This window comes from Pelobates fuscus, chromosome 3 (genome assembly GCF_036172605.1).
Source record: "Pelobates fuscus isolate aPelFus1 chromosome 3, aPelFus1.pri, whole genome shotgun sequence".
NCBI lineage: Eukaryota > Metazoa > Chordata > Amphibia > Anura > Pelobatidae > Pelobates > Pelobates fuscus.
The window spans coordinates 43,496,583-43,510,555 of record NC_086319.1 but is presented as its reverse complement, the minus strand read 5'-3'; the positions used below and the strand labels follow the sequence as shown (position 1 = coordinate 43,510,555).

General features: G+C 40.1%; 1 pseudogene; it reads left to right on the top strand.

Annotated features, from left to right (window-relative positions):
* Nucleotides 1-12,464: 12,464 nt before the first annotated feature.
* Nucleotides 12,465-12,583, top strand: LOC134603833 (5S ribosomal RNA; annotated as a pseudogene).
* Nucleotides 12,584-13,973: the final 1,390 nt, after the last annotated feature.

Genomic DNA, 13,973 nt, shown 5'->3' with positions numbered 1-13,973 from the left:
TGTACCCAAACTGGGTACCTCCACCAAGGACCACTTCCTAGCTGGAATAGGGGAAAACCTCAGCGCTTCTCCCCCAGTCACCATGCCTTGACTGGGGACTAGCTCTATTCCCTCCCAGGGACTGGACGACACACAGTCCTGGGAGCTCTAGTCCTTACAAGGACTTTCTCCACTGAATCCTCCACGAGCTGGAACAAGGTGCTGAGCAGTGATTATAGCCCTTCCCCTCCTAGTAACTAGACAACACATAGTTTTGGGACTACAATTGGTTTAATGCTTCCAAATACAGCCTTTTTTAAACAGACCCCAGCAGGGGATCTCCATTGTCTTCATCACAAGCCCCTCCCAGGAATCTCTGGGCCTTGGAGATAATTGCATTAAAGACCGGTAAGCTAATTAACTTCCAGGAACAGAGAGGCAAACACAGAAATATTAGACCATAAATATACCCCAAAACATCATAAAAACATAAAATAATCCCATAAATAATATATCTTTAAATAGCCCTGATCTGAGCGCCCAAGTTGTACAAATAGCCTTCCCGATCCATGCAGTGTAGGGGAAACACCACTGTGTTAAAGTTCTATCTGGCCGCACACTTGGTCTTAATCCAGCACTGTACCGCAACGCTTCAGCAACACAGGCTGCCTTGACTGGGGCACAAATCTCTTTAGAGGTTGGATTATGCACCACCTGTCCCAATGTTGCAAATTATGTGACAAGTTCACACTATTTCATTAACACAATGCATATGTGATAGAAAATGTATAGATTGAAAACAAATCAATCATCAGTGCATGCAATGTATTAGCTAATCTTATTTATTTAATATAATAATAATAATAATAATAATAATAATCATCATCATCATAATAATGATATTGACCACTTAAGGACCACATGATGGTCCAGCATGGTCGTGCAGTGCAAGGCTTTAGATCCCATTAACAGCATCGACCTCCCATTGACGGCATAGATCATCACACAAAAAAGGTACCAGCAGTTAAATCTCTGCTGATACCAAGATGCAGATATTAATCAAAAGCAGGGAAGTGTGACTAGAGCTGTATAAAAATGTGATTTAACTCCTAAATGGCAGAAAATTGAGCAGTGAGACTGCAGGGGCATGATCTTTAAGCTAAAGTTGTTTTTTTCTACCTTTAAAACTGCAGTTCACAACTTGCCCCTAGTTGTGCTGGGCATATTAACAATCAGGCCTAATTAGTGAATCTATATTGAGTTAGCTTTCTCTAGTTGCATTTGGTATGTAGAAATTAATAAATGTAAAACTGGGAAAATAAATATTTTTATTTTTTATTAATGTATTAATATTTTTTAATCTGTTATGTATACATATAGGGTATAAAAAGAAAGTCTTATTTCTCCTTAAAAAATAAATATATATATATATATATATATATATATATATATATATATATATATGTAGCTAAACAGAAATTAGGATATTGTGGTAGTTTGAACACATGACAAAATTGCTAATTTGTTATTATTATTACCAACCTTATTTTTTTATTTTTTTTTCAAATTTATTTGAGTGTTTTCTATCACCCTGGGCCCAAATTTCATTAGTTCCTTAAATTGCAATATTTTTAGGCTGATTTAACAGTTATTCCTTATATTTACCATAAATGTATAGTATTTCTGAATGTAATACAATGCCACCTTGCTAAATGCTCCTTTATAAAATTCCCTAACCATTACAATGTTTCCATCACTTTTTAAAGTATGTGGATGATAACAGATTTGATATCTATCCATGCAGCATTTCACGTGTTATATAATACAAAAACTCCTGCTGTCTTTTTATACAGAGGAGCCAAATTGCAGGATGCATGCATTTCAATGGAGTACATGCAATATACCGAAGACATAATTTTGTATTTCTTTCAAGTCAGAAGCTGTTTTCTCACCAATTTGAACCCTAGAAGATAAAAGATTGAAACAAGACAAGCAATCTTCTGCTGAGTGCATGTATTTTTTTTAAGGTTTATTCATTCTGTCATTTCCAATTTAAGCTAGAATCCATATAAACACAATTGGATCTATTTTCTCAACATCTTTCATATCCTCCATTTCACAAACCTATTTCCAGAAAAATTAATCATGGGAATTAATATTTTCTAATTTGTTTTATATATTTATATAATAGTAAAGAAATACAGCGCGTTTAAAGGACCACTATAGTGCCAGGAAAACAAATTTGTTTTCCTCGCACTATAGTGCCCTGAGGGTGCCCCCATGCAGGGGAAAAACACATCCTGGATGCCATAAAAACAGACACTCTAGGGCATTTGCCTCTCCCTCTTCTTAGATGGAGGTCCCTATTATTCATATGTTCCGATCCTGTTACTCTTTGTAGTTGAGGGAATAAAGATTTGTGTGAACATGATATCTATGATATTACCTTTGCTCAATCTTACATTATCAGATATGCCAATTGAGAATTCCATAATACATATATAATAATTTTTTTTTCCTTCTCACTTCTGCCTGGTAATATTTTTTGTGTATTCCTCATTCCTGGGTCCTCTACTGGAGACCTGGAAGTCTGAAGGTTCTGCACAGTATATTAGCTCTTCCTAGAACTGCACTCTTCTGGACAGAGATTTCAGATGTCCCATCTGGAATCTGCTGAAGCCTCTCTCCTAGCTTGGTTACAGCCTCAAGTGTTCTGATCACCACTCGTTTTTTTGTCCACCTTCTTATGTTCCGTCTTCTTAATGTTATAGACACTGGGTTTTGCTACATCCATCTCTACTGCAGTCTTCTGTTCCTTGTCTGCCATAACAATGTAGAGTTGGTTGGCCAGTACTTGCTTGTCTGTTTTGATCTCCCACTGGATCTTAGCCCTTTCGTTTTCCATACTACCCTTTATGGCACCTCTCGTCTCACTTCCAGCTCATATCCTCTGCAGATGTTACAGTACACAATCCCATGAACTTGCTTGTGTCTCTCAATGTATGCTGTCCCTGCTAAAATTTTACATATGGCTACTATGCGCTGAATGTCTCAGGTGCATCTCTGTACATTCTGCAACTTGGGTCTTGCCTGGTGTGGTAGACCTACTTCGAATGATCTGGTGCTTAGTGCCTGTTCCTGTGACATTAGTATTAGTGACTTAATGTTGTCTTTCAGTCCTACTTTTTGTAACCACTGGTAGGATATTGTAATGTGCAGGTGGTACAGAAAGAGGTTTGTCTCGCCAAAGCCTGTAATTGCCTTAATTCCATTTTGGATTATGTATTGCCTTATAAACCGCACCTGGGAGCAAGAGGAATTTGATGCAGTTTTAATCATTTAATCGAATGCCATCACATCTGTTTGTTTGGAACTATATGTATGGTTTAGTTGTTGGAACTATATGTATGGTATAGTTGTTGGAACTATGTGTATGGTATAGTTGTTGGAAATATATGTATGGTATAGTTGTTGGAACTATGTGTATGGTATAGTTGCTGGAAATATATGTATGGTATAGTTGTTGGAACTATGTGTATGATATAGTTGTTGGAACTATGTGTATGATATAGTTGTTGGAACTATGTGTATGGTATAGTTGTTGGAACTATGTGTATGGTATAGTTGTTGGAACTATGTGTATGGTATAGTTATGGGAACTATGTGTATGGTATAGTTATGGGAACTATGTGTATGGTATAGTTATGGGAACTATGTGTATGGTATAGTTATGGGAACTATGTGTATGGTATAGTTATGGGAACTATGTGTATGGTATAGTTATGGGAACTATGTGTATGGTATAGTTATGGGAACTATGTGTATGGTATAGTTGTTGGAACTATGTGTATGGTATCGTTGTTGGAACTATGTGTATGGTATAGTTGTTGGAACTATGTGCATGGTGTAGTTGTTGGAACTATGTGTATGGTATAGTTATGGGAATTATGTGTATGGTATAGTTATGGGAACTATGTGTATGGTATAGTTATGGGAACTATGTGTATGGTATAGTTATGGGAACTATGTGTATGGTATAGTTGTTGGAACTATGTGTATGGAATAGTTGTTGGAAATATATGTATGGTATAGTTGTTGGAACTATGTGTATGGTATAGTTGTTGGAAATATATGTATGGTATAGTTGTTGGAACTATGTGTATGATATAGTTGTTGGAACTATGTGTATGATATAGTTGTTGGAACTATGTGTATGGTATAGTTGTTGGAACTATGTGTATGGTATAGTTATAGGAACTATGTGTATGGTATAGTTGTTGGAACTATGTGTATGGTATAGTTGTTGGAAATATATGTATGGTATAGTTGTTGGAACTATGTGTATGATATAGTTGTTGGAACTATGTGTATGGTATAGTTGTTGGAACTATGTGTATGGTATAGTTATGGGAACTATGTGTATGGTATAGTTATGGGAACTATGTGTATGGTATAGTTATGGGAACTATGTGTATGGTATAGTTATGGGAACTATGTGTATGGTATAGTTGTTGGAACTATGTGTATGGTATCATTGTTGGAACTATGTTTATGGTATAGTTGTTGGAACTATGTGTATGGTATAGTTGTTGGAACTATGTGTATGGTATAGTTATGGGAATTATGTGTATGGTATAGTTATGGGAACTATGTGTATGGTATAGTTATGGGAACTATGTGTATGGTATAGTTATGGGAACTATGTGTATGGTATAGTTATGGGAACTATGTGTATGGTATAGTTATGGGAACTATGTGTATGGTATAGTTGTTGGAACTATGTGTATGGTATAGTTGTTAGAACAATGTGTATGGTATAGTTGTTGGAACTATGTGTATGGTATAGTTGTTGGAACTATGTGTATGGTATAGTTGTTGAAACTATGTGTATGGTACAGTTATGGGAACTATGTGTATGGTATAGTTATGGGAACTATGTGTCAGGTATCGTTGTTGGAACTATGTCTATGGTATAGTTATGGGAACTATGTGTATGGTACAGTTGTTGGAACTATGTGTATGGTATAGTTATGGGAACTATGTGTATGGTATAGCTATGGGAACTATGTGTATGGTATAGTTATGGGAACTATGTGTATGGTATAGTTATGGGAACTATGTCTATGGTATAGTTATGGGAACTATGTGTATGGCATAGTTATGGGAACTATGTCTATGGTATAGTTATGGGAACTATGTGTATGGTATAGTTATGGGAACTATGTGTATGGTATAGTTTTTGGAACTATGTGTCAGGTATAGTTGTTGGAACTATGGCTATGGTATAGTTATGGGAACTATGTGTATGGTATAGTTATGGGAACTATGTGTATGGTATAGTTATGGGAACTATGTGTCAGGTATCGTTGTTGGAACTATGTCTATGGTATAGTTATGGGAACTATGTGTATGGTACAGTTGTTGGAACTATGTGTCAGGTATTGTTGTTTGAACTATGTGTATGGTACAGTTGTTAGAACTATGTATATGGTATAATTGAAGAATCATCCAAATCAGCTACTTTTGCCTACATTTGCAATTTAGCTTTCAATTCACTGCAATTACTTGCCTGGTCATGCATCTTGTGTTCTGTCTCACAAGATTTGAGTTATCTGGATTGACTTAAAACTGAAAAATGCTGCATTGCAGTTTATGAACACAGGAGAGAAAAAAAATATAACATTGAGATTTATTTTCACCAACTTCTGATTTGTTTTAAGGCAAATAATGTGAAGATTCGGAGAGCTCAGCTGATTAGCAGTAGCTGTTTTATTTTCCTTTTTAGTATGCGCTGAACATACTCTGACAAGTGAGGTTAGTTAGAATATCGTGACCTTTAGAATGTTCTGTGATTTGATTGTCTGATGATTGCACTTTCTTTAGCTTAGATTTATGATAATGGCAATCAGACTTCAAAAAGGGGGAACATTATATTCATCAGCAGAGCCAACTGTTAGATTTTTGACAGAAATTTTTTTATTTATTTGTTAACATTTTTTTTTTTAGCTAAACAAAGATTTATGATGCAACTGACCCATGTTTTCATATCTATCTATCTATCTATCTATCTATCTATCTATCTATCTATCTATCTATCCGTCTGTCTGTCTGTCTGTCTGTCTCTCTGTCTGTCTATCTATCGGTCTGTCTGTCTGCCTATCTATCTATATTAAAGGGATGCTAATCAATTAAGAAGAGGCACATTTTACAAATTTCGAACTCTTTTTAACAGCTCAGCTCTGTTGACCTTCCTTTTTCAAGTTCATTCTCATATCACTACACCTCCAAGTTGTTTCTTAAATCCCCACATTTCCCTATAGCTTAAATAGAAACTCTTACTTCACAAGATTTTTAACATTATTCTTTCTTATCTCTTTATTTTAATAAATATGCATTTGTGAGGTGTGAAAAATATAATTAAGTATGGAAATCAATAATGTTTTATCCTACAACTGGGTGCCTCCATCTTAGCTTACTGTCATTAAGTGTTCTTGCATAGCAAGACCACTTAATGTTATCTCACATATATATTATTCTTATTATTATAGCCAAATTTACCACCCTAACTCCTCCCACAGTTTTCACACTACATAGACAGAAATATACCAAAACGTGCGGATTGTTCCCGATTGGATTACTATTACTTTGTGGAACGTTTCGCCGAATGGTTCACGGAATATCGTCGTTCTTGTGGCAAAATTGGTCCCATAGGAATGGCAAAATGTTCAAAACTAAAGTGGGAGCTGGCAAAAGCTGAAAATCAGGACACCACTCCCTCATTTTCAAGCCCACCTACACAAATCGTATATCAGAACGTTCAGCTATCCCTGCTGCCACTCAACATGTCCACGGCTAAGCCATAGTCCTGATAGTTTTCACAATATGACCATTTGTTTGCAACTCACAACGTCCATTGACATTCATTGAAACTCCACTCTAGCCAGCTCAAATTTGAAGGGCAATTTCTAAACTGCGACTGTGCCTTCATTTGTAATACTTCAGAGACATACTATGCATGTAGGTCTGGGTCTTGTGATTCTCACAATATAAAGCTCTTCACTGTAGGATTTATAGGTTTTAAAATACGACCATTTGAAGATGGCAACCGCAAAAATACTCTGACCTGTGCCAGGCTGGAGCAGCAAGTGATATCATAGACAGGGCCTTTTGTACACCTGCTAATGTTTTTATAAATGTATGTTTTAATGTAACTGTGAAGCACTTTGGGCAACAACGTTGCAATTAAATGTGCTAAATAAATAAATAATAACAGTTACTCCGCCCACTCCAGTTGTAGACTACTGTAGACTACTGGTGGAGGCAAGAACACCTCACACAATTTCCCCAGAAATTGTAGCTTTTCTAGTTGTTAAATACTCTTGTCATTTGCACCTGGCAGTCAGCATAAATAAAGCATAAATAAAGCATACAGAGGAGAGGATAAATTAAGCAATGTTTGTGTTTCTCCTCTTCATTACACAATATTGGCCCTTGCTTTGCCTTCTCTGAACAGGATTTTGATGTACATTTTTTGTGCTGAAAAACCCCAACTCGGCTTATACTCGAGTCACTGTCTGTATTATCGCAATTTATATTGCTATAATACAGACTGGGGGCTGTGTGCGGTTACTTTCCTCTCCTGCAGCTCCTGTCAGCTCCCTCCTCCTCCGCGGTGGTCCGTTCAGCACCTCTGTCAGCTCCCAGTGTAAGTCTCGCGAAAGCCGCGGGGTCATAGTGCGGCTCTCGTGAGACTTACAGTGTGAGCTGACAGAAGAGCTGCACGGACTGGCGCGGAGGAGAAGGGAGCTGACAGGAGCTGCAGGAGAGGTAAGTGCTCTCTGCCAGCCCCCCCCCCCACCACTGAACTGCCAATGCCACTGGACAACCAGGGAAGGAGAGCCTCCCTCCCTGCCATGTATCAAGCAGAGAGGGGGGACGAAAAAAAAATAATTAATAATAATAATAAAATAATAATACAAATACACATCATCACACTCTGCATCACACACACACTGCATTCAGACACACACACTGCACTCATACACACACACACTGCATTCATACACACTGCATTCATACACACACACTGCACTCATACACACACTGCACTCATACACACACACTGCATTCATACACACACACACTGCACTCATACACACACACTGCATTCATACACACACACTGCACTCATACATACACACTGCACACACTGCACTCATACACACACTGCACTCATACACACACACACTGCACTCATACACACACACTGCATTCATACATACACACTGAACTCATACACACACTGCACTCACACACACACACTGCAGTCATACACTCACTGCACTCATACACACTGCACTCATACACACACTGCACTCATACACACACTGCACTCATACACACACACTGCATTCATACATACACACTGCATTCATACATACACACTGCACTCATACACACACTACACTCATACACACACTGCACTCACTCATACACACTGCACTCATACACACTGCACTCATACACACTGCACTCATACATACACACTGCACTCATACACACACTGCACTCATACACACACACTGCAGTCATACACACACACTGCAGTCATACACACACTGCATTCATACACACACACACTGCACTCATACACACTGCACTCATACACACTGTATTCAAACACACACTGCACTCATACACACACACTGCACTCATACACACACACTGCACTCATACACATACACTGCATTCATACATACACACTGCACTCATACACACACACTGCAGTCATACACACTGCACTCATACACACACACTGCATTCATACACACACACTGCACTCATACACACACACTGCACTCATACACACACTGCACTCATATACACACATACTGCATTCATATACACACACTGCATTCATTATGTACACACACTGTAAATAAATATTCAATTAATATATTTTTTTTAGGTTCGAATTTTATTTAGAAATTTACCAGTAGCTGCTGCATTTCCCACCCTAGTTTTATACTCGAGTCAATAAGTTTTCCCAATTTTTGGGGGTAAAATTAGGGGCCTCGGCTTATATTCGGGTCAGCTTATACTCGAGTATATACGTAATTTGCTAAATCTTTAATATACATTTAAAAGAATACGGAGCATTTTGTGGAAAATGGCTTAGTACAAGCTAGAGCTGATTTTCAATTCAAGGTTTTTACTCGATGGTGTAAATTCTAGAGAAGTGACAGTTGTCTTTTAAGTGCACTAACTATATAATCAGAGTCTATCAGGGTTATTTGCTGAAGTCAATTTTAAAACTACGTACAAAGTGGTTGAATTAGAACAATTCTCTAAGTTACCTATGGTTTCAGTTCAGCTACGCTAGTCTTAAATTTAAAATTTACTTTGAATTCTCAATTTAGAGAATAACTTCCATATAAGTGGTTTATAAGTATACCACGACAGTGAATGGAATTGAAAGGTGTCAATTGTCGTCTCTCCTACTATGTGTTAAAACAAGCATCCACAAATCTCTCATATTTCATTCCTGATCACCCAACCAATTTCATTCAAACAATTGATTTATTGGTTTGATGAATAATAATAATGTTCCCTTACATAACCCTGATTGTATTTCAAACCAAAGACTTACATTGTTTGAGAACAAGATGACACAATTTTTTTTTTTTTTACCAGAAAGATTATTGATCATTGATGATTGAATCTTAAAATCCAAATTTTTATATAAAAAACAAATATCTGACATAATTAATCTCACACACCCTGTAATACCATTGATATGGTAACTAATTAATGTTCTTTTTCTGTTCTTCAGTGTACTCTGTATTATACATCGTGACTTTAAACACCAGTCATTTCCAATTTTGACACATAAGAAGGGAATCCACCTCTTATTCCCCCCTTTTAGTTTGATTTCCCCCCATTCCCTACTTGTTACCCCATATTAGAAATGTTAAGTTTCTATTTCATCCCAATATTGTATTGTTCTATAAAAACCTGTTAATAAAAATAATGTGAACAGAAAAAAAAGCCACATTTTTAATGGATTACTTGCAGGACTAAAAAAAAAAATGTCCTACAAAAACTTATGCATAATAAAACTTATGTTTTGTACCTGCAAACCTTGAAATATTTGCGTGTTATGCCCTTTCTGAGGACGGAATATCATTTCCACAATGCAGTTCATAATCGAAAAGGGACATAACATCTGAAAATGCAATTTTACCACATGACAGGAGGCTTCATATTTGCATATCTTTCTTTACTGAAAACTCCAGCAGCATAGAAACAGTAACAACCAATCAGAGAAAAGATATGGTGCCCATAAAAGGCCCTGTCTATGACATCACTTCCTCTTTCTTTGCTGCTCCAGCCAACATCAGGTCAGAGTATTTTGCCTCTGGCAATTGCTTAGTGTATTTTGTTTGTTTTTATTGTATATTGACTTATTTAGATCTTATTTAGATCTTATTTAGATCTTAATTTAGATTTTTAGACTTATTTAGATCATTCCTACCTAGGCCCCCTTATCCCTGTCCCTTCACTGTGTGTTTTTTCTGTTTTTCCCCCCTTGGTAAAATTTCTTTCCATCTTCCTGCCGGTACCCGCGAGCGCAACGACTATCAGTGTCGCACGTGCCTCGCGGGCCGGCCCCTTCTAATTTCGTGGGGGGTCTGTATGGGGACGGGTGGAGGGAGGCTGGGGTTATCGTTTTGGTTCTGATCTAATCCTCGCTGCTTCGCGCCGCCGCGTTCGCGGGCCGCGGAGCACCTTCACACGCGGGCGGCGGCCATCTTGGATCTCGCGGCTCGCGAGATACCGGACGGCCGCCTTCCCCGCTCGCTCGGCGGATCGGAAACTCACCCGACCACCGGGCTCCACATATGCATACCCTCCCTAGTGATTTATAAGGGAGAGGACAAGGACATCCCCTATGTTACTTTGCTCCATGTGTTTTTTCACCCGGTTGTGATTTACCTCAGTGCCTGCCACACATACTGCCTCCGTTTATAATTACATGCATGCATTAAGAGACACAACTATTTCCAGCACACGGCGGATCGGGAACCATCCGACCACCGCGCCCTGCATCTCCATTAACCCCTTCAGGGGTCCTCCCTCTCTAAAAGGCATGCTCATCCATTAACAAAAGTGATTTTTATTTTTCTGCTGTGCACTGACACTTGGTTATTATCCTCTCATCGTGCCTTACACTGGAATAAATGTATGTTGAGCATGCAAACAATATGAATGGATTACTGTACCCTACAACCGCACAGTATCACTATCACTATACAGAACTATTACTACGCCCTATACAGAATCATTCTGTATCACTGTACCATATAAAGGACATATTATATTACTGTACCCAAAAAAGTGCATACTATATCATATTAATGTACCCTACATAGGGTCATATTGTATTGCTGTACCTGACGGTGCAAATTTATGTGGGTGTCCTTATGTGGGCATTTTTCCATGGCACGCCACCTGGGGTGACCCCCCAGATATGCGTGCAAGGTCACTGACAGACCATTACCTTTGATGTGGGTGTCCTCTGGTTTTCCACGGCACGCCACCCGGGGTGAACCCCGAGCATATGCACGGAGGCCTACGCCTCAACTTTACCACTGCTTACTACAGACATATATGGATGTTTAAACACTGCCTGTCAGTTTTACATTAAAGCAACAGTACCATGCTGGATATGATTTGACGGCAGGATTACTAAAGAAACTGAATGTATTGCGTGGTACCCTTCACAGGGATACATATATGTATATTTACTGTACCTAGTGTACATATCGAACGTGGGTGTCCTCTGGGTATTTTTTAATGGCACACCACCTGGGGTGACCCCCCAGATATGCATGCAATACTGGCAAGGTACCAATAATTATAATATGGGTGTCCTCTGGGTTACTATGGCACACCACCTGGGATGAACCCATCCGCATAGACGTGGGTCCTACGACTGCAGACCTTATGGAGACAGGCTCCACGCGCCTCTATTATAAGCCTGTATAGTTAAAAACCGTGCATACAGCTCTGACGTACATTCTGGTGAACCCGGCTAACCTGACCAACACCACTACCAGTCAGCCGCACCTGCATCGCGGCTCTCAGTAGCCAGATCAAACTAATAGAGGTGACCCCTCTACACTTGGCACAGGTATTCATACTCTCAATCAAACTAAGCAGGCAAGTCAAACCATTCTGCCTGGGTGATCCCCAGTTCTATCAGGAGCCTAGCACCCCTACGTGCTGACCCTCAAACACTACTCCCACTGACTCCCACTATATCCCAACAGGACAGGAACGAGTCATGGTGGATACTCTCAACCTTCCCAAGATTTCTAGGCAGTGACAAATGCCACAGTAGCGGACTCAGTGGAGGAGGTTCTATTATGGGCTCTGCCCCACACAACTTGAGGGAGGCCTCAGACCCATAGGCCTTCAAGTCAGCCTTTGGCCATACCAGTCTGAAAATGCCTGATCTCGTCAGATCTCAGAAGTCATCCAGACTCGGGCCTGGTTAGTACTTGTATGGGAGATCAGCTAGGAACCACAGGTGCCATAAGCTTCAAGTCAAAACGGCAAGGGAAGGGCTCCAGCCCCCTGCCACTAAGATCAAGGGCAAGATGCCCATCATACAGACCAAATAGGCGGAGCACCGGGAACCTAAACCCCGTCCGCCACAATCTTCCGACAAAGAAGACTATTACCCACCACGTACTTTGGACATGGTAGATGAGCGACACGCGCACGCCTCAAGACCGAATACCTCAGGGTATACAACTCATCCCTACCACCTCCAATGAATGGGCTCAATGCTCGATATGCCTCCTGGGCAACGTAAATGACGCACAGTGCGCCGACAGACGCAAATCTGTGCGGGACCGCACCGACAACACACTATTGGACTTAGGAACGACAAGAATTCGGCCCAAAGCACAAGGCCTACTATTCGACGTAGTGTTCATTGCAGTACTCAAGAAACACGTGAACTTATTCACCACACTGAATTAAACCCAGACCTCGCTGAAACATGTCTTCCACACCCCTACGGGGAAAGGTGTTTCTGGGAGGACTGGTCGGTAGCGGAACCGAGCCACCAGACGTTTCTGGGCGACAGGTTCCAGATCGTATACACAGTCCTCATATTTCTCCCATCTACTACACAAAGGAACCCATCTGCTTCATCTACTAGTGAATCAACGTACATAACTAACTGTTTCCAATTTTATGACCGGCAACCTGTCTCTGTTTTACAGAATTGGGAGACGGCTACCAAAGTCACCTGGGTTCTCCAGACAGTACTAGGCTATGTCATAGAGTTTTATCACAGCCGTTCAGGTCGCCCCTTCACCTCCATCACACACACTGGCGGAACAGGAACGCCTCGTGGACAAGAAAATCCGCACCCTCTTCAGGAGGGGCACAATTCAACATGCACCAGAGGGGAAGGCTTCCTTAGCAAATTTTTCCTGGTCAAGAAGAAAAGCCAGGACACTACATCAATGGAACTCCTACATGGTATACAAATGCTTTGAGATGGAGGAAATTCGTCCTCTACAAGACCTCCTAAGCGATAACGACTGGTTTACACATCTGGACCTCAAGGACGCACGCTCGTCAGTACCCGTTGCCCTGGACTGCCGAAGTTTCTTCCGATTCCAATGGTGAGGACAAGCACGGCAGTTTACGACTTTGTGGTGCTCGGGAAGCCACTGTAACCAGTGAGGGCACACATCCGTAAATTTGGGCGTGCGATGCCTCGTATACCTGGAAGACTTGCTGATTCTTTACGAATCCAGGCTACGTTTTGCAGACGAATTTGTCGTTCACTTTTGGGACTCCATGGGTTTTTTGTTTTACACAGACAAAGATCGCTTCTCCATCTGAATAGGGCCAGTTCCTCGGTTGCGACATCGGCTTGAAGAACTACGTTCCACGTCCGTCTACAGCAAAGA